The following is a 6781-nucleotide window of genomic DNA, read 5'->3' as shown; positions in this document are numbered from 1 at the left end:
ACCTTTTGCCACATCATCAAGCCAAGTCATCCAGCCATGTAAGCCGTTTTAATGATGTGTCGTGCTACATCAACTCAGAGTGCCACGTGTCCAGCCCAGTCAATGATATTTTCTTTTTAATTGTTTGCTGATGTCATAATACTTTCTTTATTACGCAATAAATAGATTTACAATGTAAAAATAATTCTAAAAATAGTAAGAAAAAGGAAATTAATTTCTAAAAATGATTAATAAAGTTTTATAGGTTTCTTTAATTCTGCTTAATAGATTTCTAATTCTATAAAGTGTTTGCTTAGTAGAATAATTCCAACAAAATTTTTAACTCTACAATAAAATAATTCTGAAATTAGGATAAACTTTTTAAAATAGTTTTTATGATGTTTATAGTATCTTCATAATGTTATTTAATTCTGATATATGATTTGCAATTTAAGTAAATGTTTCTTAGTTCTGTTTAATAGTTTTTCTATGGTTAAACTAATGTTTGCTAGAATAAAAATAATTCCATAAATAGGATAAAATCTGAAATAGTTTTAGTGAAGTTTAATAATGTTTTCATAATGTTATTTAGTTATATTTAATGCTTTTATATAGCTTAATAATTAAAGTAAATGCTAATATATTTTAGAATAATCCTGGAAAGTCCTTGAAAACTATAGATGGATTTGAAAAATTCTAGAAAATTCCTAGCAACAAAATTTCATCGGTAGAAAATCTCTTTAGTCCTGTTTTAAACATTAGAAAATCATAACTTGTAAATCGTAGCTTCATTCTAACCCATTCTTTCGCCAGATTGTCTACACAAGCGTGATGTTGTGTGTGATGATGTTTGTTGTGTGATAATTGGTTCTTTTTTATATTGGTGTTTATGTGTTGAATTTTCACTTATTTTCGTGGCGTCGGTGCTGGGTTTGGCCTCGTTGACGACGAAGGGCCCATCTGCAGTCTCTGGGCCATCGCCTGCCAATGGGCCCGGGGGCTGCTGTCGATGAATCAGGAACCAGGGGTCCCTGAATCCCGAGGCTAGGCCAGCAATCCGCCACATGGCGCCCTCCCGCAGAGGTCAGCTCCGCGAGGTAGAAAAGATTAAGTCCTGGGAGAGGGCGCTCGGGGCCACAGTCAGTGGTCCCCGAGTACCCGGGTTCCCCGATGATCTGTGAAGACTAAGTGACCGGGAAGAAAGTGCTCGGGGAGGTAAACAGTGACCCCCTCCGAGGGCGAGCCACTACTGCTCTACGTATCGGCCACTCATCAGGTCGTGAGCATGGTACTGGTGGTGGAGCGCGATGAGTGCTCGGGGCAAGATGCTAGGTCCCAGCTCCCGGCCGCCCCCGAGCACTCCCCAGTACTCTCGGCTCCCCCCGAGCAGGGAGTCGAGCCTGAGCACTCCCAAGTACTCTCGGCTCCTCCCGACCAGGGAGTCGAGCCCGAGCACTCGGCTTCCCCCGAGCAGAGGGTCCAGCCCGAGCATTTGGCTCCTCCCAACCAGAGAGTCGAGCCCGTGCACCCGACCAGCCCTGACCACGTCGCCGAGCTCGGGGGTTGTGACAGGCCCTCGGATGAAGCCGCAGTCCGGGCCCGTCGTGTACAGCGACCGGTGTACTTCGTCAGTGAAGTCCTCCGGGATGCTAAGACAAGATACCCCCAAGCCCAGATGCTGCTCTACGCCATGCTTCTTGCTTCCAGGAAGCTGCGCCACTACTTCCAGGCGCACAACGTCACGGTGGTTACCACGTACCCACTGGGGCCCATCCTCCGGAGCCAAGAAGGCACCGGGCGTGTCGTCAAGTGGGCGGTGGAGCTGGCGGAGTTCGACCTGCACTTTGTCAGCCGCCAGGCGATCAAAAGCCAGGCGCTCTCTGACTTCGTGGTAGAGTGGACGCCCGTCCCTGAGGTCGACCAAGAAGAGATTTCCGCATATCCCGAGCACGATGCGCCTGGGTACTACATTATGCACTTCGACGGTTCCCTCACGCTAAAAGGCGCGGGGGTCAGAGTGGTTCTCACCTTCCCAACGGGTGAAGAACTCCGGTATGTCGTGCAGCTGCAGTTCCGAGCAATCAACAACATGGCGGAATATGAGGGCCTCATCGCTGGCCTCCGAGCCGTGGTGGGCCTCGGGATTCGTCGCCTCATGGTCAAGGGAGACTCCCAGCTGGTGGTTAACCAGGTATCAAAAGAATACCAGTGCACGGATCCTCAAATGGCGGCATACGTGGCGGCAGTCAGGAAGCTAGAGAGGCACTTCGACAGCCTGGAGCTGCGGTACATCTCTCGCCGCGACAACGCTCTGGCCGATTCTCACCTGGCCTCCTCCCGTGCGCGCGTCCTTTCAGGAGTCTTTGAAGAAAGACTCACACGGCCTTCCGTCTGCCTGCCAAACAGGACAAAGGGGAAACCGCGAGCTCAATTCAGGGGACCCCGGCGGCGCCCTCAGTGGGAAGCCCCGACAGGGTGCCGCCGTCCGGCGAGTGCGCTGTGCTTGCTGACAGTTCTCAAGATACCTCGTGGATGGATGAGATCCGAGGGTACTTGAAAGAAAAGTTCCTCCCCGGGGATGATGCCTCTGCTGAAAGAGTTGCTCGGCAGTCCAAACGCTATGCCATAGTAGATGGGGATCTCTACCGATGTGGCGCAGGTGGCGTCCTCCTGAAATGCATCACCCGGGCAGAAGGCTGCGAGCTTCTCACTGAGGTCCACGAGGGTGAGTGCGGTGGCCATGCATCGTTCCGCACGTTGGTCGGGAAGGCCTTCCGGCAAGGTTTCTACTGGCCTACAGCCCTCCAGGATGCTTCCAAGCTGGTTCGGCGCTGCAGGGCGTGCCAGTTCCACGCAAAGCAGATTCCCCAGCCAGCTCAGGCTCTCCAAACCATCCCCCTGTCATGGCCTTTTGTGGTCTGGGGGCTAGACATTCTGGGTCCATTCCCTCGAGCAATCGAGGGCTATGAGTACCTCTATGTCGCCATCGACAAGTTCACCAAGTGGCCGGAGGCGGTCCCAGTCGTCAAGGTGACCAAGAACACATCGCTCCAGTTTATCCGTGGTAACACCAGTCGCTTCGGTATCCCGAACCGGATCTTCACCGACAATGGCACTCAGTTCACGAGTGCCCTGTTCCGGGACTACTGTGGAGACCTCGGCATCAAGCTCTACTTCACCTCTGTCGCTCATCCTCCGCGAGGTAAAAAAGATTAAGTCCTGGGAGAGGGTGCTTGGGGCCACAGTCAGTGGTCCCTGAGTACCCAAGTTCCCCGATGATCTGCGAAGTCTAAGTGCCGGGAAGAAAGTGCTCGGGGAGGTATACGGTGACCCCCGAGCACCCGAGTCCCCCGACGATCAGGAAAGCTAAGTACCGGGAGAAGTATGCCCGGGGCCGCGAGCGGTGGCCCTCTGGGCACCCAAGTACCCCGAGGACCCACTGAAGGAAGTTCCGAGAGAGAGTGCTCGGGGCTGCGAGCAGCGGCCCCCGAGCACTCGGTCCCCCGAAGGTCCGTACAAGCGTGCCCGGGAGAGAGTGCTCGGGGAAGTGAACAGTAGCCCCCGAGCACTCGGTTCCCCGAGGACCAAGGAAGGGCATTCTCGGGAGAGAGTGCTCGGGTCCGCAACACCATCCTATGAATAACCCCCCACGTTGTTATTGTCGCATTCCGGCAGGGCGTCCGCGATGAGCGGATGCTCGAGAAGCTAGGCACGCACGAGGTCAAAACCACCGCGGAACTTTTCGCGCTGGCCGACAAGTGCGCCAAGGCGGCGGAAGCTCGAGCGTGGCACGTTCCGCGCCCTGAGCACCCCACCGCCGATCAACCATGTCCTTCCCGCTCCGACAGGCGGGAAAAGAAAAAGAGAAGGAGACGTGAGGCTGTCCCCATCGAGCCAGCCCAGGGCCCCGCCCGTGGGCCGGCCCAGGAGCCCGACCGCCGGCAAGCACGCCGGGCGGCCGCCGACGGACGGCCTGCGCCCGCGAGGGCTCCGACCCGAGCCCCTCCTAGGGCTCCGGCCCCCGCAAGGGCTCCGGCTCCTGCAAGGGCTCCCGCTCCGGCAAGGGCCCCCGCTCCTGCGGGGCCCGAGCCGGGGAAATGGTGTCCGATTCACCAAACCAGGTGGTATGACCTCACGGAGTACCGCACGGTCAAGGGCCTCATCGAGCAGCGCCAAAGGGACCGCGAGGAGCCCCACCAGGGTGGCAACGATGAAGCCGCCCCCAACAACCCAGAGCTCGGCTTCCAGGAGTGTCCCCCACCATCTGCAATGTGAAGGTCAGCAGAGTGCTGACCGAGACCAGCAGCGCCGTCTCCTGCGCCGAACAGTCATACTCGGCTTTGGTCTCAGCTCGAGCCGAGGTCGAAGGTCGTCCAGGGGGCCCGGGACCCTCTTCATCCAAACCCCGACTCGCTGCCGACGCCTCCGTTCCTACGAAGGAGGTCGTGGTGGGCGAAGACGCCTCCCAAGTCGTCCGAATCGGCGGTGACCTGGGCAGCAAATAGGAAAGCGCGCTCGTCACCTTCCTCCGGGCTAACATCGACGTGCTTGCATGTCAGCCGTCCGATATGCCCGGGATCCCTAGGGAGGTGATCGAGCACCACCTGGCTGTGCGCTCGGACACACGCCCGGTGAAGCAGAAGGTCTGGCAGCAGGCGCCCGAGCGCCAGGAGTTCATCCGAGAAGTCCTCCACCCCAAGTGGCTGGCGAACCCAGTTATCGTCCCGAAGGCCAACGATAAGCTTCGCATGTGCGTGGACTACACCGATCTAAACATGTCTCGGTGGTTACCACGTACCCACTAGGGCCCATCCTCTGGAACTGAGAAGGCACCGGACGCGTCGTCAAGTGGGCGGTGGAGCTGGCGGAGTTCGACCTGCACTTTGTCAGCCGCCAGGCGATCAAAAGCCAGGCGCTCTCTGACTTCGTAGCAGAGTGGACACCCGTTCCTGAGGTCGTCCGAGAAGAAATCTCCACATATCCCGGCACGATGTACCCGGATACTGGATTATGCACTTCGACGGTTCCCTCATGCTGAAATGCGTGGGGGCCAGAGTGGTTCTCACCTCCCCAACGGGTGAAGAACTCTGGTACGTCGTGCAGCTGCAGTTCCACGCATCCAACAACATGGCGGAATATGAGGGCCTCATCGCCAGCCTCCGAGCCATGGTGGGTCTCGGGATTTATCGCCTCCTGGTCAAGGGAGACTCCCAGCTAGTGGTGAACCAGGTTTCGAAAGAATACCAGTGCACGGATCCTCAAATGGCGGCGTACGTGGTGGCAGTCAGGAAGCTAGAGAAGTGCTTCGACGGCCTGGAGCTGCGGTACATCTCTCGCCGCGACAACGCTCTGGCCGATGACCTTTCTCACCTGGCCTCCTCCCGTGCGCGCGTCCCTGCCGGAGTCTTTGAAGAAAGACTCACACGGCCTTCCGTCTGCCTGCCGAACAGGACGAAGGGGAAACCTCGAGCTCAATTCAGGGGACCCCGGCAGCGCCCTCAGTGGGAAGCCCCGACAGGGTGCCGCCGTCCGGCGAGTGCGCTGCGCTTGCTGACAGTTCTCAAGATGCCTCGTGGATGGACGAGATCTAAGGGTACTTGAAGGAAAAGTTCCTCCCCGGGGATGATGCCTCTGCTGAAAGAGTTGCTCGGCAGTCCAAACGCTATGCCATAGTAGATGGGGATCTCTACCGGTGTGGCGCAGGCGGCATCCTCCTGAAATGCATCACCAGGGCAGAAGGCGGTGAGCTTCTCGCTGAGGTCCACGAGGGCGAGTGCGGTGGCCATGCATCGTTTCGCACGTTGGTCGGGAAGTCCTTCCGGCAAGATTTCTACTGGCCTACAGCCCTCCAGGATGCTTCCGAGCTAGTTCGGCGCTGCAGGGCGTGCCAGTTCCACGCAAAGCAGATTCACCAGCCAGCTCAGGCTCTTCAAACCATCCCCCTGTCATGGCCTTTCGCGGTCTGGGGGCTGGTGATGAGGTCATCCCTAGCATCGACAATAATATTATTAAGAATAAGGATGCAACTAATATTGTTGGTCCAGTTACACGAAAGCGGGCTAAACAATTAGAGAAGGAAATTCATTCCCAGGTGAATGCTAACCTTATTGTAATCAATGACAATATTTCAAATCATTCGATGCTTCCAAGTTGTTGTTTGAACATTCTTAGGAACGATGGCATATGCGCAAGAGCATGAGATGATGATGGTTTTTGTCCTCCAACAGTGTGGTGATCAGCTGGTTTGATGAGGGCATATTAAAGTACAGATCATAGAGGAATAATGATAGGTGAAAGCTATCCCTAAATATCAATTACTATTTCTATATACAATTATTATACCACACCCTACATGCTAATTGCAGGAAGTAGATGTTTGGACGTACTAGAGAGAATAAAGGGAAGAAGAACCATTGAGCATGGACCTTAATTACTTTGTGATGACATCAGCAACAAGACTAGCGGCCAGCCCTTTACTTCTCACGTCCACAAGCAAGCAAGGAAGCACAAGAGCCATCCAAAATAAGAGAAGTTAGAGGAAAACTATTCAGCTTCCATGTAATTATTTTATTGTGTGAACTGAACACAACCATTATCTCTATATGTATCCACGCACTAGAGGGGAGGGGGGACTTTTTGGCTGCCATTTTCAGAACACTCATCATTGAGATAATATACGTGAGTCTTGAGAGGCTTACAAACTTGTTCTTTCGATTCCTGAGGGAGTTGTAGAACGCCGAACTGCAGTTCACCCAGTTCGTGCCTTCACGTCTATACGGCGTGATTGCGTGGTCTGGTTTTG

Source organism: Phragmites australis, chromosome 20, assembly GCF_958298935.1.
Source record: "Phragmites australis chromosome 20, lpPhrAust1.1, whole genome shotgun sequence".
NCBI classification, from domain to species: Eukaryota; Viridiplantae; Streptophyta; class Magnoliopsida; order Poales; family Poaceae; genus Phragmites; species Phragmites australis.
Note: the sequence above shows the minus strand (reverse complement) of the source record.